General features: G+C 40.0%; 1 protein-coding gene across 2 annotated transcripts in view; it reads left to right on the top strand.

The window, feature by feature from the left end:
• Positions 1-217: 217 nt before the first annotated feature.
• The window catches only part of ATP2B1 (ATPase plasma membrane Ca2+ transporting 1), a 128,784-nt gene continuing 110,812 nt past the window's right edge, over positions 218-18,189 (top strand). Inside the window, exon 1 of one of the 2 annotated variants that reach the window (XM_068562111.1) lies at positions 218-339. The gene's annotated coding sequence lies outside the window, so the exon portion shown is untranslated. Of the gene's footprint in view, positions 340-746; positions 977-18,189 lie in introns of those variants that run through there. The other variant, XM_068562112.1, reaches the window with a different exon arrangement.

Below are 18,189 nucleotides of genomic sequence, written 5' to 3'. Positions count from 1 at the left end.
TTCCCCACCGCGCGGCAAGTGCTAATCGCCGGGCGCGCGCTCGCCAGCCGGGGGCGCGCTCTCCGGGTCCTCCCCTTAAACGCCCTCTCCGCTCCGCTCAGCTCCCAGTCTCCGTCCGAGTCGCGCTTCCTCCCGCGCGCGCGCGCCTGCCCGCCCCCAGGCTCCCCGCGGGCCGCGTCACGTGACCGCGCCTAGCCAAGGCGGCGGCGGCGGCAGCGCGAGCTTCGGCGGCGGCGGCGGCGGCGGCGGCAGCGGCAGCGGCAGTGGCAGCAGCTGCGCCGCCAGCGTGGAGCGGGAGGCGAGAGGGTGTGGAGAGAAGGGAGCGCCAGACCGGAACGGGTGAGTGTTCACCTCCCTTTGCCTCCCCCGGCAATCTTGCGGGCCACCCGGTGCAAGCGGGGCCCCTGCCCGAAGCTTCGCGCAGCCTCCTCGTGCTCCGCTGTCCGCTCTCCGGGGGCCGCGGGCCCCGCCCCGAGCGGGTCGTGCTGCGGTGCTCACGGAGGGGGCTGCACCCCGCCCGCCGCTGGCTTTGCGGACGGCGGCGTGAGGCCGGCGGAGCTGCCCGTGCTGAGCGCGGCGCGCCCTGTGTGCGGCTCTGCGGAGCTCAGGAGGCGGGTCCTGCGGGGACGCGGGCGGCCACTCGGCGGCAGCCGGGCTCTGGGCGGGGGCCGGCCGGGCGCCGCCTCCTCCTCCGCCGCCGCCGCCGCCGCCGCCGCCGCCGCCTCCTCGCAGTGCAGCGTGAGTAGGGAGCCCCGGCTGGTGGACGCCGAACCTCTCGGCTCCGTGGCCACCTCATCCTCGAGGTGCAGCCGAACCTCCGCGTGGCGCCCCGAGTCCTGCGAGCCGCCTGCGGACGGGCTGAGGACCGAGCCCCCGTTCTCTGCGTTTCCCGCTGTCCTTACCGCCCCCTCCCCCGACCCTCCTGCAGCCTCCCCTTCCTTTCCCCTTCGGAAAATGGTTCCTGCTGCTGAGTGAGGTGAGTGGCGGCCGCCGCCCGTCCGCGGCGGGGGCGGCGGGACAGGTCACCTGCGGGGGAGGCCGGGCGGAACACGGAGGTGGGGGCGTCGCGGCGGGGCTCCTGACAGCTGGGTGCTCCGTGGACTGCGCGGATTCGGGAGAAGTTGGCGGGGGCGTTCCGGCGCCCCCTCGCAGGTTGTCTCCCGCCGCGCCCGCCCCGGCAGATCGTAAAGGTGAGCGGCTTCCTCGGCGTGCGCCTCAGCGCCGGGTCCGGCCGGGAGTCCCCGCGCAGGGCTCCAGGGACGGGGCTCGGTGGGACTTCGCGTCTAACCCCCCAGCTCTTCAGTTCTCCGAGCCGCCTCCGCCGCGCCATAGCCCATCCTGCGGCCGGCCTCCCCCGCTCCAGCGCCTGGTGACCTTGAGGGCAACGGTGCCCGGCACTTTTTCCCCGCGCCCCGGGAGGGTCACCCCTCTAATCCCCGGCTTCAGCCCCACTGGCGCTCCGCGGGCGGAGAGCGGGGCCGGGGTCGGCCCCCGGCTGGGGCTAGTTGATTGATGCATGTCACACCGGACGGTGATTCCCCGGGAGTTGGAGAACCGTCTCGCCTTTATCCCAGCGTCTGTGGTCTGGCCTCCCAGGATGTTCTCGGTTGCCTCCGATTCGCGTTCTTAGACTTAGTTTAAAAGAAAGAGAGAAAGAAAAAATCCTGCGTCCTCCACCCCCTTTTTGGAAGGGTCAGTAAGAGCCGCATTCCAGTTGCGGGGGTGGGGGTGTGTGCTCCCTTTATTCCATCCTGCTGGAGAATCCTGTGGCTTAGCTAGTTAGCGACCCCTGGTTCTGCGTCGCGGTCACTGGCCAGGTTGGTGTCTGTGCGCATTTCATTCACCAGTTTTCTGCCGGACTCGCAGCGCTGGGAGTGCTCGAATCCTGTGCGGTGCAGCGGTGCTTGGCGCGGAGGGGAGGGCAAGAGGTGCTCAGGGGGTCTTTAAACCTGCGGAGGGCTCGACCCTCCTCTGCAGGCGTAATTTTGCCTTTCCTGGGGTTAGAGCGCAGCAGGCAGCCACCTTTGGCCGCTATGCATGCTACTTTTCTGGGTTTATTAATAATCTAATGGCTCCTGTTGGTATCGATTGCTGTTCATGATAAATTAGTTATATGGATTTTTTTTCATACGCGTGTAGGTATATGCTGATATCTGGACTGTCTGCCTTTCAACATGGAAGCCTTTGTTGTGTTTCGCCTCCCCCCACCTGAGGACAGTCTTATTTTAAAATAAAGCTCTTGTTCAGCGTGGGTGTATTTTATAATAAAAGTACTTGTAAGGATCTGCTTTGTATGAGGCTCTCCTCGGGCAGAGGGTGTGTAACCCTTTGGATAGTGGCCCACGTGAGTGAATGAAGGGCCTTCACCGCTTGTCCTGCTGCCAGCCTTCTCCAGACTCCCTGTCCTTGTGTGTGGCAGAGGCGGATTGGGGGAATTAGAGGGATTGGAGGAGAATCTGCTTTTTGTACTTGAGCGTTTCATCTGGGTCCCCCTCCCCCTCTTTTTTTCTTTTTTGTCCTGGTGAGTTCAAATTTGAAGTAAATAGGAACATATTCCTTAAAGGGAGACTTTGAGAACTAGTATATGAAATGGGCCCCATGATTTCAGGGGGCCGTTTTAGTTTCTGTGCTTTGCATGAATTGCTGTAATTAAGGGTGGATCTCTGTCCTGATTTTGGCTTGGGTGTAACTGCAAAGATCTTTGAAAAGTAAGTTATTTCCTACCATATAGTCTGCAAAAGTGAGTCACAATCGGGTGAGTTGAGGACAGAGCGCCACCTTTAATTTAAAATTTCAGCATTTTCTTTTATTAAAATGGTGAAAATTCAGAGAACACCCTCTTGATTTTTGTTGCAGTTGTCATTACTGGCATCCCCATTTAGATATGTAAGGTGAAATTGTCTTCATTTTCCTGTATTCTGCAATTCCTCACTCTTAGGGGTGTTTTCTGCAATTGTATGGGAAATCATGGTTTCTTCACTGAAGCTTGGGATTTAGTGTAGAACTCTGAGATGAAGTGAGAAACTAGATTTGATTTGTGCTTATGATAAAATAATAGGGGCAATGATAGTTTGGATCTACTTAGGAAAAGAAATAAGGAAAGTAATAGCTTCATCGTAAATAGATATTTAAAACTAGCCGTTGCCACCAAATAAGGGTACCCACCACCAAGATAGTGGTTTTATAAATTTTTTTAGCTTCTGTACTATAAAGAGATTCCAAAGTAAACATGCAAAATTATTAACCTTGTTTGAATAAGGTATAGTAATTTTTTTTTGTTTTTCATTTTCCAACAGCTTGCCTTTTATGGTTTGACTGCAAATTTTACAATTAATTGTTTTTAAATAATACAAATGAGGACTTCCAGCAGGAGTACTTTCCCTCAAAGTTATTGAAGACCATATTGGAAAAAGTGGTTTCTGTGCATGGCTCTTCTCAAATGTATCAATATCTTATATAAAAATGAATGGAGTTTTTAATGCTTAGAAAACAAGTGCTGTAGTGATAGCTAAATAGGTGCGATTTCCTTCCCTGACCACTTGGTCCCTCCTGTCCCCCTCCCTCACAAATCAAAAACTTGAGATACACTATGTCTTTAGACACAGGATATCTTCTGATGATTGTGACTGCAGATGTAACATAAAGAAAAAAGGATTCAGCTTTCAAGTAATGAATAAATAAATGTGTGGATATTACTAAATATAGTTTTAATTGCAAACCACAAGATCGTTACCATTTCTATCTGCATTTAATTTTTAATCCACCACTTGTAGTTTCTTCATAGACTACTGTAAAGCATAAGCTATTGAGCTACAGATAGTTTTATTAAGTTAAAAAATCTGCTTGTGATGAAAGGTAGTTTATGCTTTTCAGTCTGGAATATGGCCCCAGGTTAAAGGACATCATTTGAGCAGTTAGGTTGATGTATGCAGAGTAATTATACATCGTTACGCGTATCTTGATAGAATCCTTGATTTGGGGGTTAAATTTACCAATTTCCTTTGTCTGACAGATATGTTAACTTCATTTTGGGTTCAGCATTCTCTTACCATGTGAATTGAGTTGTATAGGTCAACAGGTTTTAAGAGGAATGGCCAACTGCAGCTATTGATGGTCTTTTGCAATACTAACAAAAAAGTGTATTGGCCCCCTTTTTTATTTTCCTTATGTTTTTACACATACATGCAGTTGAAACTGGTCATTTCACTTTTTACTTCTGGAATTTTGTAATGAGTGAGAAAATTAAAGGAGTAAGGATCAGGAAGCAGAAAATTAAGTTTTTGCAGCTTGGCTAAGAGTATTCACTCCACTGGAGAGGAATAGTTATTTTCTGATAGGTGTCATGATATATATAGAAGGATACGTGAGAGCAGCTTATTTTGGAATGTATAGAATCTGAGGTAACATTGAAGGAAAATGATACAATAGGTATGGGGATAATTTTCAAAAAAAAAAACTTTAAAAGATTTGGTTTTTAGCTTTTACAGATATTTTATACACACACACGTATACATTGTTGTCTTGTTAAAATTTTTTATTATGGAAATTGTCCAGCATGTGAAAGTAGAATAATATACTTAGTGACCAGTTTTGAGTTATCGATTCATGGTGCATCTAATTTCTATTTTTACACAAGAAATAGATCTATTATAAATAGGGGCATAAGACAAATGACTGTATTAAATTCTTATGTTTTATATTTATAATTTATAGGATATATACAATAATGTACAATATCTAGTTGAATCTGAAAGGTCAGTTTTTATGTTTGTTGTTTCTGTAATAGTCTGTTTTACAGCAGACACCTAAAGACAGTGTCTCTCAAATTTTACTCTTAATGATAATGCCTTTGATTTATAAAATGCTTTACAGTATTTCAGAGTGTATTACATAGTATCCCTTTTGAGTCTCACAATAAATCTGTGAAATTAGTAGATAGCTGTACCTTTCTTGCTTTTTAGGTAGGTAAAATGATTTCTCTAGGCCCTAAGGTCATATAATATAGCCAGCAGCTAGATTAGCCAGAACTGGATGCCTTCTAGTTTTTGCTTCATTGCTCTTTCCATTATACATGTCTGTGTAAGTTTGTGAAAGTTACATGTTTATGAAAATCAGGTTCTGACCACAGTAAATTTAATAGTGGAATATAAACAGATTTGTTTGGGTTTAACTTATAAATTTAATCATTGCTTGTATTTGGTATAATATAAGCAGTTCATACCCTGATTGCTTAACAGCTGAGTAAATGAATTTGAACATATTTGAAATTCTATATTTTTAATATTGTGGATAGGATTATTTTTAAGTTAGGAATTATGTTTACAAAGACTTGTTAGTCCTTGAAATGATTAGGGGTGTCTTAAATCTTGAGTTAAAAATAAAGTGGCCTGTACTAAAAGTTTCTTTTTTTAATTTCTGCTGTCATTTTTTCATGTATTTGGTTTTTTTCTGCCACAGCTTGTTACCTAAGTCTTTTTGAAATATTAATTCGGTATTTAATGAAATTTAGTTTTAAAAGGTCCCAAATGAGATTTTAGTTCTCAATATCCAAAACCTTGCTATAAAGCTCACAGGGAAGGTGGTGGTTCTGCAGAAAGTGTGCAGGAGGGTCACCTGGGGGAGTTACTGAAAGTGCAGACTCCTTGGCATTGCCCCTGCAAATCTGATTCAGCAGATGTGAGTGGGGCCCAGTAGTCAGCATTTTGAGAAACACTCACGTTGAGTTTGCATTTCGCTTAAAATTATATTACGTAGTAGAGATGCCTTTATAAATTAGAAAGACATCATTGATTTATTTGACTATGAACATAGTGCTTTCAAGTAGTTTTGACTATTGTAGCCAAGTTTGATTTGTGGACTTGGTGGTTTTTGTGACGATTGTAAGACTGGTAAATTGAAAATATTTTTTTATCTGTGTGCACTGTCTTCTTTCAGAAGATTCATCTACGGTTATTGAGTTACTTATTAAGCACTGTAAAAGTCCTAGATGGAAAATGTTCTTCTCTGTTTGTTTTCATGCCCCAGTGTCTGCCATTTCCAAATGACTTGAACATGGGGGCTTATGTAAAAATAATGCATGCTGTGTCAGTACAGTACTGTATATTTATATACATATGATATGCTTTAGTCTAGCTCTTATTTTATGTTAGAAGGAAAGACTTTGGATGTTCCTTCAAACTAAAAGGACATAAATTGGTGGATAAGTAGTGGTCCTTATTAATTTCAGTTAACAAGTAGCTGTTCCTTCAAAAACAGCAGGTTAGTCCTTAATGATCTTTCAAGAGTATTAATAAGACTAATTGATAATTTACCATTCTGTGCATGAAAACAGAAGTTACTGCTGTTTTACTTAATGTTAAAGAACAGATTATATAGTTCAGCAGTCTACTGTAAGAGCCATTTGATGTAAACTGATCTGACTTTAACCATTTTATCTACTCTATATGGATTACCTTCTATTTAAGACCAGATTTAAAATGCAATTGTTTTTGCTTCATTTATGACACTATAGTAAGTAGCCTGCATCTGTTTTTAAAGTACATTTTATAATGAAATTAATTTCAAAGCAGGTCCATCTCAAGACTGCTGAACACTTTTTTGATCATTTGTTACAAAACCTTAGGCTTGTTCGCTGCGCTTTAGAATATATTTAGGAATCATGGGTTATAATTTACTAATGGTTGTGGAAATCTAAGCTCATAAAGATTTCTGGCAGAGAGATCCAGATAAACTATGGGTTAACCTTTCACCATATTCTTTTAAAGCTATTTTTCATTAAAATTTTCCTAAATAACTGTGTTAATTATTCTAAACAGTATGCAGTGTTTTTAGTTACCTCTTTGGTAGGAGTATTATTTGGTATTTCTAAGTACAATAACTTCCAACAATGTGGTGTCTCAAAATCCAGGATACGTGGATTTGTATTAATATTTTTGTCACTTCGGCCTCTGGAGGAAAAAATAAGGATAGTTTTGAATGGACCAGTGCTTGCTTACATTGTGAAATCTGAGATGATACTCCCTAACTGTAAGCTGGTGTGACTATTATAAAGACTTAACAGATTTAGGACTAAAAGTTGTGTGTTCTGAAAAGTAGATCATAAAAAGGATTTGTCTGTTTAAAAGATGCTTTTTAAATAACTTGATTATTAACAATGTGGATTTATTGTTCATTGTATTAACTCAGTGAGTTGGTTTGCTCCCAGAAGGATTCTAAGCAATCTTTTACTCTCAGAATTCTCAGATCTGCTGCTCTAATCTACCTTTGATATTTGTGCCAGAATTTTCTTGTTTTTAAGTAGTTTTGCTGCTGTCATTTCTTGACTAAAACGCTCAGTGGTTCCTCATTTTTCTCTTTATCAAGATGCAGCTTGACTCTGAAGGCCTTTTATAAAATAGCTCAGTATTCTAAAGTGCATTTTAGAACACAGATTCTAAGAAATATTAATAGGGGTTTTATGGAGGGAGAGGGGCAAAACCCAAATCCGAGATAGGCTGGTTTATGCAGTTTCCCATTTGGGACTTCTCCCATATTTTGCTATGGTAATACGGACTGAATCTATCTAAATGTGTTTAGTGTTTTAAAAGCTCCCTTGTTTCACAGAATCCCTTTTAGTGGAGCACCCACTTGTTGCTTTTCTGTATTACTTAACCAGGATCACCACTTTGCACACCTCCGGGGGGTGCTGTTCGCAATGTGAATCATGTTTCTGGAGTTGAGAGCAGAGCTGCAGTACTATACTGCTGACTCCCCACTGCGGGACAGTCATGTCTGGCAGTCTCCTGCGTACACTCTTCTCATTCCTTTTGCTGTGACTTCATTATGATTTTCCTCTCACTTGATGGGACCCTTGATCTTGTCTGTCTAAATGTTCCCATCCTTCAAAACTCAGCATTCATCTACCTTTCGCAGTCATCACTCATTAACTTCCTTGTCTGAATTGCTGTACATTTGTAGTCTGGGTTATACAGTTCCCATCTATTATATATCCTTTTTGTCTTAGTAATTTCATTCAGATAAGAACATGAGTTCTTGAGGATATATAGGGTTTTATCCCATAAACGTTCAATCAGTATTTTTCTGGCGGATTGAGTTAGGACTTAGACATTGTGTAACTCGCGTGAAGGTAAAGTGAATAAAGTGGAGGAACTTTTCTTGGAGAATTTCTAAAGACTTTTTACCTTTGAAATTTTAGCTTTGCTCAGATGGATTCATAGGACAACCTGTTTTACTTCTGAAGGGCAGCCGCATTTCATAGACTGTTGCTGGGACAATAGAATTTAGCTTCTCCGTAGGAAGTCATTTCCATTTCTTAACTGCAGTGTAGTAATTTGTCCATTTTAGACAAATTACAGTAGCTACAATTTATGTCTTAAAATGACCAGTTTCACTTTTCTTTTAGCTCATGACATCTTTTCCTTTCATCAGCATTGATGTTCTTAAGATGTGCTTGTTGTATCTGTAATCCATTAGCATATTGCATGATGTAAAATGCCATAATTTGAAGCATATATTATGGTCTAAAATTTACAGTATGATACCCTTGTAGTTACTGTTTATCGATAGGAGTACTCTTGGAGCTAAGTTTTTAAATGTCTTTTTGCTGCAGGTTCTGATTTTCTGAGAGAGTTCTTCTTCATGCATTGAGAGTGAACTATTGGCCCATGACTTGGTGCATGATCACTGTGGGCATCAGGAAGATGTGTAGATATTTAGTCTCTGTTAAAGTTTAAAGCATAGCAATGTGGTTATTCTTCTAACTGCCTTCCTTAGGTCAAGGCAGGAAAGCCTGTACCTGACTTTATCATTTCTGTTGAATGCTCATGTAGTACGTGGAGTCATAATTTCAAACATTTAAGCAATTAATGATTTATATAGATTTGGCACATAAGCTGTTGTAGTTTTAAATGCTTGAAAAAAGTTGCTCTCCATAGATTATTCACTTTCCAGTGTTCAGCACCGCTGAAACTGTACAGGTGTACTGATCTTGAGTGTTCTCCCAACCCTTTTACGTTTTATAGACCTAACTCTTGGTAAGGTATTATAGAAGGAATTAATCGTTGATCAAAAGAGGAGTGTAGAATGGTTTTAGGAGTGAAACAAATACAAAGAAAGCTGTGAAGGCAGACACCAGTGGAATCAGCAACAGTGAAATGGGTTGGAGTATGATCTTTTCCTACTAGACTTTGATGTTTCCTATTGGGACAGACATGGATGGCATCGGCATATACTCCATGCTGCCTTGCTTATACTTAGAGTTACGTGAAATTTTCAGTTCCTTTGCTATAAGTCTGTCCTTTTCTTCTCTACTTACGCCCCAAATCAAGTGAGTGATGCTTTACCTACCATTGTTTGTTTGTTTAAAAAGTGAATCACAGACTTCAGGTACTTTGCACACTCTTGACAACTAGTACTGTGGTGGAGAACTGTTGAGTTAAAGGGCAAATATAGGGACCTGAAAACAAGGAAGGTCAGTCAGTGAAATGGGAAAGAGATGATGGCGAAGTCCAGGAAAAGGATATCCTCCAGCATCAGACCCTCTGCATGTCGGGTATCAGAAAAACAAACACCAATCAGCCCTTTTTTACATGAAGAGTGGATTTAGGATACAATTTAAATTCACCTGCCTTTAAGCTTAAACTCCACTTCTTTAATATATATATTGAACACTGGAACTTACCTGATTCTCTTTTGCCTCTGGATGCTCTTGCCACATCGTTCCTTTTGCCAGGAAGGAATGCCCACCTTTCTCAGAGACTGTATATCTGTATTTTTTTGAAGTATAGTTGATTTACAATGTCGTGTTAGTTTCAGGTGTAAAGCTCAGTGATTCAGGTGTATATATGATTGGATTTCAGATTCTTTCCCCTTATAGGTTATTAGAAAATATTGAGTATAGTTCCCTGTGCTGTACAGTAGGTCCTTGAGCCTGTGTATCTTCATGGTATTACTATGTGTGACTAGACCTAAAACTTCTGATTTGGGTTTTTAACTCTGTGATGTTGTCTTAAGAGCTCTTCAGATTTAAATTTGAGTTTTATCGTTGCCACTAAAAAGCCAAGTGACCATGGGTAAATCATTTGGTTTCTTTGTTACCTCCCACAAAAGTACAAAATACAAAATCAGAGAATTTTATTAACTTGTCTCTCTTGGAAGTTTTGACTTTTAAAACAGTATGTTCACAGTAGGTCTTCTTCTCCCTCCACCTTGTCCCAAATTATCAACTGTTGAATTTACTTTTTAGGTTTACCATCTGATTTTGCCTTTAATTTATCATTTGGTGTTTCATCGATGATATGCTGTTTCATTCATGAAGACAGTTTAGCTTTTCAATAAATCTATTTATCTAAGATTTCCATTAAAGAAGTGGCATATCAGTGGCATTTGACACCTGCTCCCTGTCAAAGTTTGCTAAAATGAGAGTGAGTGAGAGTTTACAGTATTTGTTAAGATCCGCAGCCACCTTCCCTCACTTTGCTCTCAGGATGCTGGCCAGAGTTGAAGTGTCTTCTCTGAGAACTCTGACTAGCTCAAGGGAAAGGAACCACTAATCTGCTTTCTGTCATTATCGATTAATTTGAACTTTCTAAGGTCTATATACATGGAATCATAAGGTATGTGTTCTTTTTTGGTCTGGCTTTCATTCAGCATAATTATTTTAAATTCATCCATGCTGCATATATTAATAGTTCAATTCTTATTATTGCTGGTAAAGATTTCATTGCATGGATATACCGCAGTTTGTTTATCCATTTACCCATGGATAGCCTTTTGGGTTCCAGTAACTTATGGTGTCTGTTCAGATCTTTTGTCCACTTTTTCATTAGGTTGTTTGTCTTATTATTGAGTTGTAGTTTCTTTATATCCTCTAAATAAAAGTACTTTGGGAAGCATTTGTGCTTGTGCTGGGGATGGGAGGAGGAATGGTGTTTGAAGAGATTTATGTATCTAACACCTAAAACTGAAAAAGCAAGCAGGAGCACTGCAAGTATTATTTGTAGAAATGGAGTTAGGTACTGAAACGAAAGATACCTGTTCCTTGTTGCCTGTGAATGGAAACTGGGATAAGGGGACTAAAAAAACTGCTGATGTTTTTAAAAAGTCTTATAGACCTGTTTCTGTAAACAAACTTCATGCATGTATAAGTTTGTCAAAACTAAAAATGAATACATGAGTGGAATAAGTTTATATCTGTGGATAAGCCAGATATGTCCCCTGTTCCGTTCTTGTGTCTGCGTGCAGTCTTGTGCAACTGAGATGCAGAATTCAGTATTACTTTGAATAAAAGAATCCATTTTTACTAAAGCGTAAGTGAGCAATGTGGACTTGACTGAAAACTTATTTAGGGGAGGCAGTCCACTTAAGTTCCTTGATTTCTCCCTCAAGTCTTCCTCCACTTTGCAAGTTCAAATTTCTTCCTCCTTTATTATGTTGAACAGTTGCTTGCCTTCTTTGGTTCCTTAGTTTCCCTTGGATTGTCCCTCACCATCACCACTACTCCACACGCACTCCAAGCAGCTCATAAAAACATATGAAGACATTTTTTTCTAAATAGTTACATATAGTCCTGTCCCTAGCTAAGAGTTTGGTATATGATTTCTTTATTTCTTCATCTGGGTAAGTATAGCATTTAATCCCATGAAATGTTGATTTGTGAGAGACTCTTTAATATGTTAAGGAGTACCCTTCTGTAGGTGTGTCTTAACAATTAACCATATTTTAAAATTCCACCCCCTTCACTAATTTCCTGTCTTCCCTTTGAAGAATTTGATATTTGACAGAATTTCTTCCTCCTGCTCTTTCTTTGAAGGAAGAATCTCAGAGGGAGACAGTAGTCATCCCTTAAGAGATGCTGGAACTCAGAAAAGAAAAACAAAAACCTATTGTTCTTTTGTCAAACTGGCATGAAAAATAGACCAGCTATAAAACACACTAATTACTTGGACTTAGATAAAGGGAATTTTAAAATGTTTAATAAAATGAACACTGGTGTAGCTGCTTTCTACCTGCCAGATACTGTTTCAAGGAATTTACAGATATTAACCTGTTTAAATGAGTGGGTTCTGTGGAATTTGGGGGAGAGAGATTCTCTACCGAAAAAGATGAGAGGGGTTATTAATGGTTTTAAAAGGGAATCCTGGAATACAGTGACTTACATAACTTTTCTATCAATTTAAAATGTAACAATACTGATTGTATAATTTTTGGAAAATATAGAACAATGTAAAAATGAGACAATCACCATCTCTGAGAAATAGCTTTAACATTTTGATTTATTTTTGAACTTTAAAAAAATTTGTACATCTATTAACATGCTTGAGATAATGTAGGTATAATTGTGTGATTTTAAAAAGCTTTGTATTATTTTCTCCTGTCACCAGATTTTTTTCATCAACATCATTTTAATAAGTGTGATATTCCATCCCATGGCTAGTCCCTTGTTAGTGGATGTTTGGGTCTTAAGTTTTTCTCTTATGTTAAATAATCCTCTAGTGAACATCTTTTTTTTGTAGATTTTATCTTCATTTATGATTGTTTCCTTTGTAATTTCTGGGTTTAAAGGATTTCGGTAGTTTGTTATCTTTTGATTAACATTCTTTGCCAGCCTCGTTGCTGAGAGGCTAGTTAAGTATTTAGGATTCTTTGTCTTTTCCTGCTATGTGTACAGTTTGTGCCACTCAACTTCTAGGTCTTTGCTTTACTTTCTCAAATTCTCATAGCCCTCTTAAAAATTCATAATTTGTTGTTGTTTACATGTTTGACACCTCCACGAGGTGTTCAGTTTGAGAGCAGGGACTGTTTATCTTTCTGTTACTCGCCTCTGGCACATGACTTTTACCTGTGATGTTCTTAACGACTCTTGAATGAGCCTCTCGTGTCTGGTCTTGAGCTTGAGTCCACTGACTTCAGACTCCAGTAAAATGCTTGTTTTGTCTCTCTTTATTTTATTTTATTTTTTAAAAGTCTTTATGGAATTTGTTACAATATTGCTTCTGCTTTATGTTTTGGTTTCTTGGCCCCAAGGCATGTGGGATCCTAGCTCCCTGACCAGGGACCGAACCCGCACCCCCCGCATTGGAAGGCGAAGTCCCAACCACTGGATTGCCAGGAAAGTCCCTGTCTCTCTTTAGAAACTGTAATATGCTTGTGGTGAGACTTTATCACAAGGCACTTTTTCTTTTAACTTAAGCTGAAAATATGTCAGCTGAATCATACTATTGAAGATGAGAAATAGTTTGTTATAACTGTGTTATATATAAGTTTAATTCTTTCTGAAACGGTTCCACCATCCCTGCTTTTAAAGGGTAAGATAAACTTTACTAAGTGGAGTAGAATACTAAGAAGAAGCCCTTAGACATAGATGTTACTTTTATTATTATTTATTTCAAAATGCTGATAAAGTTTTGTAAAATCCTTCTTACAGATTAATACATTTTTTTTTAACAGAGGAGAAAATTCTCCAAAAGTTTGACATTAAGCTTTTAAGTGCAAGTGTATGTTGAATTAATCCAAAAAAGTGGAGGTTCTGTATTTGTATATGAAATAAAACTTTAGGTTTAGGAAGGTGTCCTAGCAGGCTCTTCCTGTGACATTGTATCTGACTTTTTTTTAGTGCTCAGACTTTGAGTGGAAAACTTAAGATTTTGGATAAATAAATTCCTTCAAAAAATAGTTATGTGATCACTGTGCTAGACAGTAATAACTGTGACCTGCCAAGAAAGAGAGTCTGTTATGCAGAGCTTTCAGTCCGTCTCACTTGGTGTGTCCAGCGTTCCTTCTTGGTTTCCTTTTTTGTGCGGTGATTCATCAGGTGCTGTATGCTTCCAAGGAACCAGTGTTAAGTGTATGCACATGTCTCCTTCCTAGTCTTTGCTCTCTTCCTATAATGAATAGGGATATATTGTTTCCAGCTATTCTTTTTTTTTTTTAGAGAATGATATTTTTAAAAAATTTTTATTTATTTTTAATTAATTTATGTATTTATTTTTGGCTGCATTGGGTCTTCGTTGCGGTGCATGAGCTTCTCTCATTGCGGTGGCTTCTCTTGTTGCGGAGCACCGGCTCTAGGCATGTGGGCTTCAGTAGTTGTGGCTCGTGGACTCTAGAGTGCGGGCTCAGTAGTTGTGGCGTATGGGCTTAGGTGCTCTGTGGCATGTGGGGTCTTCCCAGACCAGGGGTCGGACCCGTGTCCCTGGCATTGGCAGGCGGATTCTTAACCACTGCGCCACCAGGGAAGTTCCTCCAGCTATTCTTATACAAAGAAGAAAGACATTTTGGAGTCAGCTGTCAAACCTTCATATGGCAGTAGTTTTGCTACCATCGTTTCCTATTCTTAGGACGCTTGATGGTGATCTCTTTCCTTCTGTCACTATTACTTCTGAAGTTTTTTTGTTTGTTTGTTTTGTGGGTTTTTTTTGTTTGTTTTTTAAAGTTGCACTGAGCTCTGCTTATATACCACATACAACCAAGGTAGAGAGCCAGACTGTCAGTTCTGAGTTGCGTCATAATCTTGGACTTGCCCCCACTGTCTCCTTTCTTCTTCTTTTTCTTTTTTTATAAATTTATTTATTTATTTTTGGCTGCATTGGGTTGCTCAGTAGTTGTGGCGCACGGGCTTAGGTGCTCTGCGGCATGTGGGATCTTCCTGGACCAGGGCTTGAACCGTGTCCCCTGCATTGGCAGGTGGATTCTTAACCTCTGAGCCACCAGGGAAGTCCCCTGTCTCCATTCTTGTAGATTCAAGTTGAATGTTTCCCCAAGCTGAGGCTGTATTGGTGAAGGTCTTTGTGCTGAAAGGAAGGAAAACTCCTCCTTTGAGGGGTCTCTTTGGCTATGCCTCTCCAATATATTCAATACTAGGTAGCCCCATAAGGCAGGTGCTGCAAGGAGTTGAAAGGAAGAATTTTTGAGTGGTTTTTGGGATCTGGAGAGATTATAGTTTAACTTAAATCTGCAAATGTATGCTTAGAGATTAGAGTCATCAAAAGTCACTAGATTATAGCAGTGTTGAGGACTTTAAAGATGACAGCTGCAGAAGTGGGATGTGACAAGAGGAGGGAGAATAGGACAGATTATGTAGTTGGTTGAATGTAACTTTTTACATTTAGTTAGTAGTTAGACATCAACGTATATGTTTGACTATTCAAAGCAGGTTTTTTTCTCTTAAGTACTGCCTCTTAATTACTTAGAAAAGTTAAAGGTGTAAAAGGATAAAATTATCATGACATTCCTCTAATGTTGAAGTCAGTGAATAATGGTGGTCTTGTCATGGGATGCAATTTAGTGGATTAATTGCCATCCGAAATGCCTCTGAAAGGGAAAAGAATGAAAGAGGAAGGAGACCAGAAGCATGGGGAGAGGTGTGGGATAGTTTCTCTCCTAGCCTGAAGGCTATTTTTTATCTAGCTTCCTGAACCATGTAAAACATGTAGAAAACCAGGAAATTGGCAGACAGGCCCTCTTAGAAGCCAGGAGTCCATGCATCAGATCTCTCAGTGCCTCGCTCCACTTTAGGTGTTTAGTTTGTTTACTAGTATTTTAAATAGATTTCTATAGCATTTTGATAACTGGTTTCCCAGCACACTGCAGATGAGAGCAGATTTGGAGGAACTGGAAAGGTAGTTCAGAAGCAGGCACAAGTATTACCAAAAAAAAATTGAAAATTGATGTCGTGAAAAAGGTTTTTAAAATTAAAAATTGGAATTCACAAAACTTAATAGCCATGGAAAATTTGGTTCAAAAACAGTGTAGCTCTGTGCTGCTCTCCTCATCTGGACTAGTCATCTTGTAGGACTCATCATGAAACTGCTTCGTGAAGCCCTCCCAACCTCTCCAGAAAATTGGATGCTCTCTCTTGGCACTTACGGAATTCTCAGGTTGTCCAGTTAGACTCTGAGCCCCCCGTAGGACCCCATCTCTGCTGTCACAGTGATCACCTCAAGTCATACCAGGAGTTCTTACTGTGGTACAGACATGCCCAGCCTGCTTGTTATTCTCTGACATATCAATACTTTGTACATCATACTTTGTCTAAGTTCCTCGTATTACAAAATACTGCTGTCTCTTCAAGACACACTTTAAAAGCCAGTTCTTTGATGAGGCGTTCCCCCACCTTCCCTAGGCAGCGTCATTTCCATGTCTGTGTTGCCATTGCTTTGTATTGTCAGTGTTTCCTTGGTTCTGAAACATTCATTAGAAAATAAATTACTGATTTAATAATAGTTACGGGAGGTAAAAGTAGAAATTAAAAATACATACAGAAATACTTCGGCTAACTGGCAGAGGCATGTTACAGGCATATTCCACTTTCTTCGGTATAGGAAAATCTGAGTCCAAGCCTTTCCTGAGCTTTAAGTCATCTAAATCATTTTGGCCATTTGATTAAGAATCACAGCATGGTAACATGTTGCTTTTTATAACCTATGTTCTGTGATCTTAACTTTCTTAACAACTTTACAGTTGACCTGTAACTTTGAAACTTATATATAGGTTTTGTCTGCATTTCTTATTGGTTTAAACTCAAGGTTTTTTTTTTTATTGTCTTTGTGTATTTTAATTTTTTTGTCTTTAATAGTAACTGACTGCTAATGCATAAAAAGGAAACACTGCCCTTTCTTAGTTTGATAATTCTGTGGTTTTTCTGAGAGGTGGCAAATTCTGTTCCCTTTAATTGTTTTGCCTGGCATGTGACAAACAATCTCTGTATAAACTAGCTTTTGGTTTCAGTGTTACTTTTTAATTATAAACTTCTGAAAGATATTTTAAGCAAAAATTGGGGATTCAAATTCCCATCAACTCAACAAGTGTGTAATTTCCTATTTTATGGGCTAAAAATGCTGGGAAGTGGAAAGAATGATTTCTGAAATATATTTAAGCCAGAGAAATACAGTATTTCTAAAATATCTTTTATTATCTTATATTTATCTGTCAAGTTCACACTCCTAGATAAACAGAGTTCTTCAAGGGTGAGGTCTAGATTGGTGCTTGTCTCTATCCCCGGGACCTAGCATAACAACTGGCACATTATAGGTCTTTAAAAAAAAAAAAAAAAAAGAGCGGTAATCCTCAGTGGTTACTTGCTGGTTTAATCATGTTTGACTTTTTCACATTGTCCAAGAAAGTTTTGTGGTATGTTGTTGAAAGATTTTTATGTAAAAATATTAAAATAAACTTTTTTTCTTTGTAAGGATAAGCTTCAGCTTACGGCAAATATCTCACAACCCAATTTTGCTCCATAGATAAGTGCTTTTGACACGAAGAGTTTGAGTATTATACTGGTAACAGTCACAGACTTCAGATCACTGCTTTAGTTAAAGAAAATAGATTTGGCTATAATATTTGAGGTCATGAGGATAAAGAATCTGATTTTCTTTGATAGTTAGAAGAAGATTGATTGTGTCAGAAGCATGTTACATGTAACAGTTACTATCATATTTATTCTGCATAGCAGCCCTCCAGATAAGATGATGGCTTCTTTCTCTGGAGATAGAGAAATGAGTCAATTCACCTGCCCAGATGCTCAGTGGCAGAGAAGGCCTGTGGCCCCAGCTGTCTAACCCACCACTCTGCTGCTCTTACTGCTATATACTGTTGAGCCTCTCACATGTTACCAGAAGTTTGAAAGTAATGTCAAGGGCTAGATTCTTTTTTTTTTTTCTTTTTCTTTCTTGGAACTAAAGTGTTCTTGGATGATTTTTGACATGCTTACTTGTTTACCTAAGGCTTGATGAAGAATGTACAGGAGGCTAGAGATTTGGCTTATTCTGATTGACTCTAAATATTGACTACAAAAAGCCAAATTTAAATCTGGTTCTGCTTAGGTTATAGGAAGTTTGTGCCACACATTTAAAGTGACAGTGAGGACTTGATATTATCTTAATCTTAAAAGGAGAATTTATGTTACCAAAGATATTAGGAAATAGTAATTGTTAATGAAGTGTGTTATGTCTGATGATATCTGGTGGAAAAAGTTAAGGTCTGTAATAGAAAAACATAACATTGGAGATTCAAGGAAGCGTTCATGTCAAAATTAATAAGTGATAAATAATAACTGGAAAAACACATGTTTATTAATTTTTTAAAAGCATAGTTCTGTTGAATTCATTCTACAAGACTGAACAATTCATTTGGGTTTAGGATGTTGACATTCTGAATGGATTGAGATTCTGTGTTATGAAATATTGCCTTTTA

This window comes from Eschrichtius robustus, chromosome 13 (genome assembly GCF_028021215.1).
Source record: "Eschrichtius robustus isolate mEscRob2 chromosome 13, mEscRob2.pri, whole genome shotgun sequence".
NCBI lineage: Eukaryota > Metazoa > Chordata > Mammalia > Artiodactyla > Eschrichtiidae > Eschrichtius > Eschrichtius robustus.
The sequence above is the reverse complement of the archived record's forward strand: the minus strand, read 5'-3'. Positions and strand labels throughout refer to the sequence as shown.